General features: G+C 40.0%; 2 protein-coding genes across 2 annotated transcripts in view; one reads left to right on the plus strand and one right to left on the minus strand.

Annotated features, from left to right (window-relative positions):
- The window catches only part of LOC142353110 (uncharacterized), a 576,000-nt gene that overhangs the window by 199,544 nt on the left and 362,988 nt on the right, over nt 1–13,468 (plus strand). The window lies entirely within an intron of this gene.
- Nucleotides 1–13,468, minus strand: part of LOC142353263 (large ribosomal subunit protein mL46-like) — a 222,247-nt gene that overhangs the window by 88,079 nt on the left and 120,700 nt on the right. The gene's annotated exons all lie outside the window — the stretch shown is intronic.

A 13,468-nucleotide genomic window follows, 5' to 3' on the forward strand; every position in this document is an offset into this window, starting at 1 on the left:
GCGAATGAACAAAAAAGATCACTTTTGGGATGTCTTCTCTACTCCACTTCTCTTTAACAGGCCGAACGGACCGAAATATGGGTTTTAACCAGAACGAGCATACCGTAATATGGGTTTTAACCAGACGAAACAGATCGAAATCTTTGTACTAACTAGACCGAAGAGACCAGAATATGGATATAAACCAGACCGAAATGGCTAATAATCAGACAAAATAGACCAAAAAATGGGTAATGGCCAGACCGAACAGACAGAATACGGGCATTGACCAGACCGAAATATGGGTTTTAATCAGACCAAACAGACCGAAGTATGGATACTAACCAGTCTTGCTGTTTGCCAGAGTTTCGTGACACAAATGGCTTCGTCTCTTCAGGAGATGATTTGGTGATAAGGGTTCTTCGCCGGTAAAATTGCACACTTGAATTAATGGACGTGAATTCAAGATTCAATCCTCCGCTACAACTCAGTGGAAGACAGAAAAGTTAGCCGTCGGCTTCTCAGATCAACATACAGGCTTCATTTTGCATAACGTATAAGCAGTTCACAAACTCATCCGAAGAGCCGTGCTAGAGGTGGATTGGACGGCCACTGGATATTCTGTTGAGACAGCTGAAGACGTATGTAGTGATTGTCTGGCTTGTTGTCTCTCTGAAAATGCACGTAAAAATGAACACATAATTCAGTTCTGTCTGGGCTTTTGATCGTTCAATCTGAAAGGGCCCGAAAATATTCTTTCGAGTTTTCACTAACTGTTAGAGCTTGGAGAGGTCCGGAAAATGAAAAGCACATAAAGGTCGTCCTTTGTCTGGCGTTGTCCGCTCAACAGCGTCCGCAGATGAATCCGTACTTGCCAGAATTTCATAGAGTTCTGCGGATTCCAACTACTATGAACTTATCTCGGGTATCTGAACAAACGTGTTCGGTTCAGTGAAGTCCACATTCATAATGTGTCTTCTCGATAAGCAATTTGGCAACTCTGCACTAACTGTGTAGTATAATGGGTTATTTGCCCTCAAAAGGCAATTCAGATTTCTAATATTGTCCCTCAACTCAAAAAGTCTATCGCAAACCAGAAATGTTGCAAACGGTATCAGTTTGCTCTTCTTGCTAAAAAGTGGTCCACTCGGAACACGAGAAATGGTGTCTTTGATGTGTTTGGACTGTGACATCCTCAGTAGAACCTTCCGATCCTTGTATTCGCGAGCCGTGATGTTGTTCATGTCACGGTCCATTCCATGTTAGAGCGACCACTTCAGTCGCCGTATTGCTCTAAAGGTGTCCCGGTTTTTTCATGGGGTCTGAACTAATTTGAGGGTGAGTTTGAAAATATCATTGGATTTTCACTGGTCTTGTTATCGGATTGAGTTGAGTATCTCTGAGTAGATTTTGCACCGGAAAATGCCCATTCACTGTCAATTTTGAACAAGAAAGAAGGCGCTGCTATTCAAAACTGGGTCTAGTCTTCTTCTGGTAACATATTCAGCAAGATTTAACATTTCCGGTACCTGGCACCACTTATCTTTGCTTCTGTCCTCAACAATTCTGTTGACACTGTTTGGAAGCACATTTGTCATTTTTTGATTTGATCTAGCTACGTAGTGATTTGCTGTCAGTTAAAAAAATTGTTTGTTCTCCACATCAATTTTTTTCAGTCTCAAAGATTCTTGCCACTTTAGCTCTCAAGGTAGCTGCTTCGAGCTCCAATTTGGGAAAAATCATCAGTTCGATTGGTGCCAACTCGAATATGCTGATGACGTATCGGGCAGTTATTGTGGCGTCTGGTTATATTGTCTTCAAGTGTACCACTGCTAATACAGCGGGAAGTGAGCCGTCAGTGAAAGTATATAACTGATGCTTTCAATCGCTGCTTGGCACTAAACATCTGGAACTTCTCTTCTAGGCATTGTTTCGAAGTTTTCAAGCAACTGCTGAGTGTCGTGGTAATATTTTCCAAACTGACTGGCACTAAATGTTCGATGACTTTTTCCAATATGAATCTTTGCAATAGGAAGATTGCAACTGTATTAAATAAGATAGCGTCATTAGAGATAAGCTTTTTTTTCTTGATGGTTTGGCTTCCAGAGCAAAGTTTGGGAGCAAAGACCAGTTCACTGCGTTGTGGATTCCATGTTTGACCAAGCATCCGCTGCGTCTTGAGAAACACAGATCTGTCTCACAAAAGAGTTTTTTCAAAGGCAGCCGAGTTGTTGCTGCAAAACTTTGTGTGGTTGAAACCACTTTTTCTGGGTGGTACATAACCAACTGGGTGAAATATACAAAGAGATCGCTTTTTGGATGTTTTCTTTTAAACAGACCGAACGGATTGAAACATGGGTTTTAACCAGACCACGCAGAGCGTAACAAGGGATTTAACCAGACCGAATAAATTGAACTCTGTGCACTAATTAGACCGATCAGACCGGAATATGAATATATATCAGACCGAAATGTGGCTATTAGTTAGACAAAACTGACCAAAATATGGGTATTGGCCGGACCGAACAGAACAAAAATTGCGTTTTAACATGACCGAACAGACTGAATATGGGTACCGGCCAGATCTAAGCATGCGTTTTAACCAATTCAAACAAATGGAAATCTGGGTTTTGTCCAGAACAAAGGGACCGAATTATGGATACTAACAAGACAGAACAGTCCAAAATGTGGGTATTAAACATAACGAACAGACCAAAATGTTGGTTTTAAAAATACCAAACACACCGAAAAGTCGTTTTTTGCTGACAGAATAAATCGTGATATGGGTAGTGGCCAGACCGTAATATGGGTATCAAAAAAGTTGCACAGACAGAAAAGTGGGTGTTAACCAGACCGAACACAACAAAATAAGGGTTTTAACCAGATCGAAGAGACCAAAATAAAGGGTTTTAACCATACCGAAATATAGGTATTAACCAGACCGAAATCTGGCTATTAACCATACCAAACAGACCAAAATAAGGGTATTAACAGACCGATCACAACAAATTATGGGTTTTAACCAGACCGAAAAGACTGAAAATAGGTATTGTCCAGATCGAAATATTTGTATTAATCAGACCAAACAGACCCAAATATAGTTGTTGGGCAGACCAACTAGACCAAAAATTGGGTTTTGCCCAGAACGAACATACTGAAATATAGGTTTAAACAATACCAAACAGACCGAAATAGGGGTATTGGGTGACCCACCAGACCGAAATCTGGGTTTTGCCCAGACCTAATGGACCAAAGTAAAGGTTTGGCCAGTTCAAAATAGGGGTAATAACCAGACCAAACAGACCGAAATATGGGTATTAAACAGACCGAAAAGACCAAAATATGTGTTTTAACCAGACAGAATAGACTAAAAATAGGTAGTGGCCAGACCGAAATCTTGGTATTAACCAGACGAAACAGACCAAAAGATGGTTATCGGGCCGACCAACCAGACCAAAATATGGGTTTTTTCCAGACCAAACACACCGACATATGGGTTTTATTCAGACCGAACAGACCAAAATGTTGGTTTTAAAAATACCAAACACACCGAAAAGTCGTTTTTTGCTGACAGAATAAATCGTGATATGGGTAGTGGCCAGACCGTAATATGGGTATCAAACAAGTTGCACAGACAAAAAAATGGGTGTTAACCAGACCGAACACAACAAAATATGGGTTTTAACCAGATCGAAGAGACCGAAATAAGGGTTTTAACCACACCGAAATATAGGTATTAACCAGAACGAAATCTGGCTATTAACCATACCAAACAGACCAAAATAAGGGTATTAACAGACCGAACACAACAAAATATGGGTTTTAACCAGACCGAAAAGACTGAAAATAGGTATTGTCCAGATCGAAATATTTGTATTAATCAGACCAAACAGACCCAAATATAGTTGTTGGGCAGACCAACTAGACCAAAAATTGGGTTTTGCCCAGAACGAACACTCTGAAATATAGGTTTAAACAAGACCAAACAGACCGAAATAGGGGTATTGGGTGACCCACCAGACCAAAATCTGGGCTTTGCCCAGAACTAATGGACCAAAGTAAAGGTTTGGCCAGTTCGAAATAGGGGTAATAACCAGACCAAACAGACCGAAATATGGGTATTAAACAGACCGAAAAGACCAAAATATGTGTTTTAACCAGACCGAATAGACTAAAAATAGGTAGTGGCCAGACCGAAATCTTGGTATTAACCAGACGAAACAGACCAAAAGATGGTTATCGGGCCGACCAACCAGACCAAAATATGGGTTTTTCCCAGACCAAACACACCGACATATGGGTTTTATTCAGACCGAACAGACCAAAATGTTGGTTTTAAAAATACCAAACACACCGAAATGTCGTTTTTTGCTGACAGAATAAATCGTGATATGGGTAGTGGCCAGAGCGTAATATGGGTATCAAACAAGTTGCACAGACAGAAAAATGGGTGTTAACCAGACCGAACACAACAAAATATGGGTTTTAACAAGAAAGAAGAGACCGAAATAAAGGTTTTAACCATACCGAAATATAGGTATTAACCAGAACGAAATTTGGCTATTAACCATACCAAACAGACCAAAATAAGGGTATTAACAGACCGAACACAACAAAATATGGGTTTTAACCAGACCAAAAAGACTGAAAATAGGTATTGTCCAGATCGAAATATTTGTATTAATCAGACCAAACAGACCCAAATATAGTTGTTGGGCAGACCAACTAGACCAAAAATTGGGTTTTGCCCAGAACGAACACACTGAAATATAGGTTTAAACAAGACCAAACAGACCGAAATAGGGGTATTGGGTGACCCACCAGACCGAAATCTGGGTTTTGCCCAGACCTAATGGACCAAATTAAAGGTTTGGCCAGTTCGAAATAGGGGTAATAAACAGACCAAACAGACCAAAATATGTGTTTTAACCAGACCGAATAGACTAAAAATAGGTAGTGGCCAGACCGAAATCTTGTTATTAACCAGACGAAACAGAACAAAGGATGGTTATCGGGCCGACCAACCAGACCAAAATATGGGTTTTTCCCAGACCAAACACACCGACATATGAGTTTTATTCAGACCGAACAGACCAAAATGTGGATATTAATCATACCGAACAGACCAAAGTAGGGGTATTGGCCAGACTAAACCGAACAAAATACGGGTATTGTCCAGACCGAACAGACCAAAATATGGGTTCTGCCCAGACGGAACAGACCAAAACACGGGTATTAACCAGACCGAGCAAACCGAAATATGGGTTTTGACCAGATCGAACCGACAAAATATAGGTATTGGCCTCACCGAATTATGGGTATTAACCAGCTCAAAGATACCGAATTATGGGTATTTGACAGACCAATCAGACCGAAATATGGGTTTTGCCTAGACGGAACAGACCAAAATATGGGTACTAACAAAACCGAAGAGACCAACAGATTGGTGTGAAACATACCGAACAGACCAAAACATGGGAATTAGTCAGACCAAACAGACCCAAATATGGGGATTAACTAGAACGAAATGTGGCTATTAACCAGACCAAGCAGACCAAAACATGGTTAATAACCAGACCGAGCAGACCAAATTATGGGTTTTGACCAGATCGGACCCACAAAATATAGGTATTGGCTACACCGACATATGGATATTAATCAAATCAAAGATACCGAATTATGGTTATTGGACAGACGAATCACACCAAAATATGGGTTTTGCCCAGACGGAACACACCAAAATATGGGTATTAACCAAACTGAAGAGACCAACAGTCGGGTATTGGTCAGACCAAACAGACCCAAATATAGATATTGGCCAGACCGAAACATTGGTGTCAAACAGACCGAACAGACCCAAAAACGGATTTTGCGCAGACCGAACAGGCCAAAATATAGAATCAGCCCAGACAGAACAGAGCAAAATATAGATATTAACCGGACAGAATTATGACTATTAACCAGACCCAAAAGACCGAAAAAGCGTTATTGGGTGACCCACCAGACCAAAATCTGGGTTTTGCCCAGACCTAATGGACCGAATTAAAGGTTTGGCCAGTTCGAAATATGGCTATTAACCAAACCAAACAGACCAAAATATGGGTATTAAACAGACCGAAGAATCCAAAATATGTGTTTTAACCAGAACGAATAGGATAAAAATAGGTAGTGGCCAGACCGAAATCTTGGTATTAACCAGACGAAACAGACCGAAAGATGATTATTGGGCCGACCAACCTGACCAAAATGTGGATATTAATCATACCGAACAGACCAAAATAGGGGTATTGGCCAGACTAAACCGAACAAAATACGGGTATTGCCCAGAATGAACAGACCAAAAAATGGGTTCTGCCCAGACGGAACAGACCAAAACACGGGTATTAACCAGACCGAGCAGACCGAAATATGGGTTTTGAACAGATCAAGCCGACAAAATATAGGTGTTGGCCACACCGAAATATGAGTATTAACCAGATCAAAGATACCGAATTATGGGTATTTGACAGACCAATCAGACCGAAATATGGTTTCGCCTAGACGGAACACACCAAAAAATTGATATTAACCAAACCGAAGAGACCAACAGATGGGTGTGAAACATACGGAACAGACCAAAACATGGGAATTAGTCAAACCAAACAGACCCAAATATGGGGATTAACTAGAACGAAATATGGCTATTAACCAGACCAAGCAGACCAAAACATGGGTATTAACCAGACCGAGCAGACAAAATATGGGTTGTGACCAGATCGAACCCACAAAATAAAGGTATTGGCCACACCGAAACATGGATATTAATCAAAACAAAGATACCGAATTATGGGTATTGGACAGACGAATCCGACCAAAATATGGGTTTTGCCCAGACGGTACACACCAAAATATGGGTATTAACCAAACTGAAGAGACCAACAGATGGGTATTAGTCAGAACAAACAGACCCAAATATGGGTATTGGCCAGACCGAAACATTGGTGTCAAACAGACCGAACAGACCCAAATACGGATATTGCGCAGACCGAACAGGCCAAAATATAGAATCAGCCCAGACAACACACAGCAAAATATAGATATTAACCGGACAGAAATATGGCTATTAACCAGACCCAAAAGACCAAAAAATGGGTATTAACCAAACCGATCAGACAAAAAAATGGGTATTAACAGACCAAACACACAAAAATATAGTTATTAAATAGACCGAACAGAACAAAATATTTTTTTTAACCAGACCGAACAGACTAAAAAAAGGTAGTGGCCAGACCGAAATATTGGTATCAAACAGACCAAACAGACCAAAATATGGGTTTTTCCCAGACCGAACACACCAACATATTGGTTTTAACCAGACCGAACAGACCAAAATGTTGATATTCATCATATCGAATAGACCAAAATAGGGGTATTGGCCAGACTAAACCGAACAAAATACGGGTATCGCCCAGACCGAACAGACAAAATATGGGTAATGCTCAGACCGAACAGACCAAAACACGGGTACTAGCTACACCGAAATATGGGTATTAACCAGAACGAAGTATGGCTATTAACCAGACCAAGCAGACTAAAACATGGGTATTAACCAGACCGAGCAGAACAAAATATGGGTTTTGACCAGATCGAACCGACAAAATACAGGTATTGGCCACACCGAAATTTGGGTATTAACCAGATCAAAGATACCGAATTATGGGTATTGGACAGACAAATCAGACCGAAATATGGGTTTTTCCCAGATGGAACACACCAGAATATGGGTATTTACCAAACCGAAGAGACCAACAGATGGGTATGAAGCATGCCTAACAGACCAAAACATGGGTTTTAGTCAGACCAAACAGACCCAAATAAGGTTATTGGTCAGACCAAAACATTGGTATCAAACAGACCGAACAGACCCAAATACAGATATTGCGCAGACCGAACGGGCCAAAATATAGAATTTGCCCAGACAAAACAGAGCAAAATATAGATATTAACCGGACAGAAATATGGCTATTAACCAGACCCAAAAGACTAAAATATGGGTTTTAACCAAACCGGTCAGACAAAAAATTGGGTATTAACAGACCGAAAACACAAAAGTATAGGTATTAAATAGACCGAACAGAACAAAATATTTTTTAACCAGACAGAACAGACTGAAAAAAGTTAGTGGCCAGACCGAAATCAACCGTATCAACCAGACAAAACAGACAAAAAAAATGGCTATTGGGCAGACCTACCAGACCAAAATACGGGTTTTTCCCAGACCGAACAGACCAAAATGTCGATATTAAACATAGAGAAGAGACCGAAACATGGGTATTGGCCAGACTAAACAGATCCAAATACGGGTATTGCCCAAACCGAACAGACCAAAATATGGGTTCTGCCCACGCAGAACAGACCAAAACACAAGTAAAATCCACACCAAAATATGGATTTTAACCAGAACGAAATATGGTTATTAACCAGCCCAAACAGACCAAAATATGTGTATTAACCAGACCAAATAGACCCAAATATGGGTATTAACCAGACCGAACAGACCAAAATATGGGTTTTAACCAGACCGAACCAACTGAATATAGGTATTGTTCACACCAAAATATGGGTATTAACCAGACCGAAGAGACCGAAAGGTGGTTAATAAACATACCGAATAGACCGCAACATGGGTATTGGCCAGACCAAACAGACCGAATTATGGGTATTGGCCAGACCGCAACATTGGTGTCAAACAGACCAAACAAACCCAAATACGGTTTTTGCCCAGACCGAACAGACCAAAATATAGAATTAGCCCAGACAAAACAGAACAAAATATGGTTATCAACCAGACAGAAGTATGGCTATGACCGAAAAGACCAAAATATGGGTATTAACCAAACTGATCAGACAAAAAAATGGGAATTAATCCGACCGTCCCGACCGAAACATGAGTATTGGCCTGACCAATTAGACCAAAATATGGGTATTGAGCAGACTGAAACATTGGTATCAAACAGACCAAACATAGCCAAATATGGATATTGCCCTGACCAAACAGGCCAAATTATGTGTTTAGCCAAGACCAAACAAAGCGAAATAAGGGTATTGACCACACTAAACAGACCCAAAAAACGTGCATTAAGTAGACAGAACTCACCGGAATATGGGTATAAACCAGACCGAAATATGGCTATTAACCAGACAAAGCAGTCCAAAAAATGGGTAATAATCATACCAAAAAGACCTGAATATGGGTCTGGCCGAGAACGAACAGACCAAAAAATGGGTATTAACCAGACTAAGCCGACCGAAATGTGGGTATTAAACATATCAAGCAGTCCGAAATATGGATAATGGACAGACCAAACAGAACGAAATATAGGTATTGTCCAGATCAAAATATGGGTATCAAACAGACCAAACAGACCAAAATATGGTCATTGCCTAGACCGAACAGACCAAAACATGTGTTTTTCCAGACCAAACATTACGCAGCCCGAAAAACGGGTATTAACCAAACCGAATTATGGCTATTAACTAGACCAAACAGACGAAAATATGGGTAATAACCAGACCGAACGTACCGAAGTTTGCTGAGGCCGAACAGACCAAATCGTGGGTATTAAATATACCGAGCAGATCGAATTATGGGTAATGGACAGACCAAACAGAAATACGGGTATTGACCAGACCAAAATATGGGTATCAACCAGACCGAACAGACCGAAAAACAGTCACTATCCAGACCGAACAGACCAAAATATTGGCGTTGAGCACACTGAACAAACCGAAATTTTCGTATTAAATACAAATAACCGACCGCAATATGGGTATAAACCAGACCGAAATGTGGCTAGTAACCAGACAAATCAGACCATAGTATGGATATTAAACAGACGAAATGGACCGAAAAATGTGTTTTAACCAGACCGAACAGACCAAAACTTGGCTTTTATTCAGATCAGACAGACCAAAATATGTGTAATAACTAGACCAAACAGACCGGAATATGTGTATAAACCAGACCGAAATGTGGCCTTTAACCAGACAAAACAGACCAAATTGTGGGTGTTAACCATACCAAGAAGACCGAAATATGGGTTTCGCCTAAACCGAACAGACCAAAAAATGGGTATTGACCAGACCGAACCAACCAAAATTTGGTTTTTTTCAGGTTGAACGTACCGCAGACCAAAAAATGGCATTCACCAAACCGAAATATGGCTATTAACCAGACCAAAGAGACCAAAACATGGGTTTTAGCCAGACCTAACAGACCGACGTTTGTGTTTTGCCTAGACCGAACAGACTGAAATATGGGTATTAACCATACCGAACAGACCGAATCGTGGGTATTAAACACACCGAGCAGACCGAAGTATGGGTAATGGGCAGAGCGAACAGAAGTACGGGTATTGCCCAGACCAAACAGATTAAAAAATGATTTTTGTCCAGGTTGAACATACCACAGACCACAAAAAATGCATTCAACAAACCGATATATGTCTATTAATCAGACCGAACAGACCAAAGTATGGGTATTAACCAGATCGAACAGACCGAATTGTGGATAATAAACATACCGAATAGACCGAAATATGGGTAATTGGCAGACCGAACAGAAGTACGGGTACTGCCCAGACCAAACAGAAAAAAATATGATTTTTGTCCAGGTTGAACATACCACAGACCAAGAAAAATGCATTTAACAAACCGATATATGTCTATTAATCAGAACGAACAGACCAAAATATGGATATTAACCAGATCGAACAGACCGAATTGTGGATAATAAACATACCGAATAGACCGAAATATGGCTAATGGGCATGCCAGACAGAAAAGCGGGTATTGGACAGACCAACATATGCGTATCAACCAGATCAAACAGAACGAAATACAGTGACTAACCAGACCAAACAGACCAAAATATGGGCATTGATCACACTGAACAGACTAAAATATTTGTATTAACCAGACCGAACAGACGGGAATATGGGTATAATCCAGACAGAAATGTGGCTTTCAATTAGAGAAAACAAACCGAAACATGGGTATTAACCAGACAAAAAGGTGGCTATTAACCAGACAAAATAGACTAAAATATGAGTATTAAACAGACCGAAGAGACCAAAATTTGGGTTTTAAGCAGACCGATCATGCCAAAATATGGGTTTTAACTAGACCGATCAGACCGGAATATGGACACAAACAGGACAAAGATGTGGCTAACAACCAGACAAAACAGAGCAAATTATTTGTATTAACCAGACCGAACAAACCGAAATATAGCTATTAACCAGACCGAACAGTCAAAAATATGGGTTACAACTTGAACGGACAGACTGAAATATGGGTATTAACCAGACCAAACAGCCAGAAATATTATTGTTGGCCAGAGCAAAATATGGGTATCTGCCAGACCGAAAAGAACAAATTATAGGTACTAACCAGACTAAACAGACCAAAATATGGGTATTGATCACACTGAACAGACCAAAATATTTGTATTAACTAGACCGAACAGACCGGAATATGGATATAATCCAGACAGAAAGGTGGCTTTGAATTAGAGAAAACAAACTGAAATATTGGTATTAACCAGACCAAAAGGTGGCTATTAACCAGACAAAACAGACTAAAATATGAGTATTAAACAGACCGAATGGACCAAAATTTGGGTTTTAAGCAGACCGAACATGGCAAAATATGGGTTTTAACCAGACCGAGCAGACCGAATTAAATGTAATATCTAGACCGATCAAACCGGAATATGGATACAAACAGGACAAAGATGTGGCAAACAACCAGACAAAACAGAGCAAATTGTTTGTATTAACCAGACCGAACAAACCGAAATATAGCTATTAACCAGACCAAACAGTCAAAAATATGGGTTACAACTAGAACGGACAGACTGAAATATGGGTATTAACCAGACCAAACAGCCAGAAATATGATTGTTGGCCAGAGCAAAATATGGGTATCTGCCAGACCGAAAAGAACAAAATATAGGTACTAACCATACTAAACAGACCAAAATATGGGTATTGATCACACTGAACAGACTAAAATATTTGTATAAACTAGACTGAACAGACCGGAATATGGGTATAATCCAGACAGAAAGGTGGCTTTCAATTAGAGAAAACAAACCGAAATATGGGTTTTAACCAGACCAAAAAGTGGCTATTAACCAGACAAAACAGACTAAAATATGAGTATTAAACAGACCGAATGGACCAAAATTTGGGTTTTAAGCAGACCGAACATGGCAAAATATGGGTTTTAACCAGACCGATCAGACCGGAATATGGATACAAACAGGACAAAGATGTGGCTAATAACCAGACAAAACAGAGCAAATTATTTGTATTAACCAGACCGAACAAACCGAAATATGGCTATTAACCAGACCGAACAGTCAAAAATAGGGGTTACAACTAGACCGGACTGACTGAAATATGTGTATTAACCAGACCAAACAGACAGACAGAAATATCATTGTTGGCCAGACCAAAATATGGGTATCTGCCAGACCGAAAAGAACAAAATATAGGTACTAACCAGTCCAAACAGACCAAAATATGGGTAATGATCACACTGAGCAGACCATAAGATGTGTAATAACTAGGCCAAACAGACCGGAATATTGGTATAAACTAGACCGAAATGTGGCTATTAACCAGACAAAACATACCAAAATACTGATTTTAAACAGACTGAACTGACCGAAATTTGAATTTTAACCACACAAAAAAAACCAACGCATGGGTTTTAACCCGAACGAACAGACAAAAATATGTGTATTAACTAGACCACTCAGACTGGAATATGGGCATAAACCAGACCGAAATGCGGCTATTCACCAGACAAGACACACCAAAAAATTGGTTTTAACCAGACCGAACAGACTGTATGAGGGTATTGGCCAGACCGAAATATGGGTCTTAAACAGACCAAGCCGACCGAAAAATGGGTATTGGCCTGACCAAACAGACAGAAATTTGGTTATTAACCAGACCGAACAGACCAAAATATGGGTTGGAGCCAGACCGAACAGACAGAGACATGAGTATTGACCAGACAGAGTAGACAGAAATATGACTGTTGACCAGACCAAAATATGGGTATCAATCAGACCGAACAGACCAAAATATAGGTAATAACCAGACCAAACAGATTGAAATATTGTTATTGACCACACTAAACAGTCTGCATTATCTGTATTAACTAAACCGAAGAAACTGGAATATGGATTTAAACCAGACCAAAAAGTGGATAGTGACCAGACGAAACAGAACAAAAAATGGGTATTAACTAGACCAAACAGACTTAAATATGGGTTTTAAGCAGACCGAACAGACCGAAATATGTGTATTAACTAGACCAATTAGACCAGAATATGAGTATAAAGCAGACCAAACTGTAGCTATTAACTAGACGAAACAGAACAAAAAATGGGTTTTAGCCAGACCTGAACGCCAATTGAATGCCAAATGGGTTTGGC

This window comes from Convolutriloba macropyga, chromosome 14, assembly GCF_964194025.1.
Source record: "Convolutriloba macropyga chromosome 14, txConMacr16.3, whole genome shotgun sequence".
Lineage (NCBI taxonomy): Eukaryota > Metazoa > Xenacoelomorpha > Acoela > Convolutidae > Convolutriloba > Convolutriloba macropyga.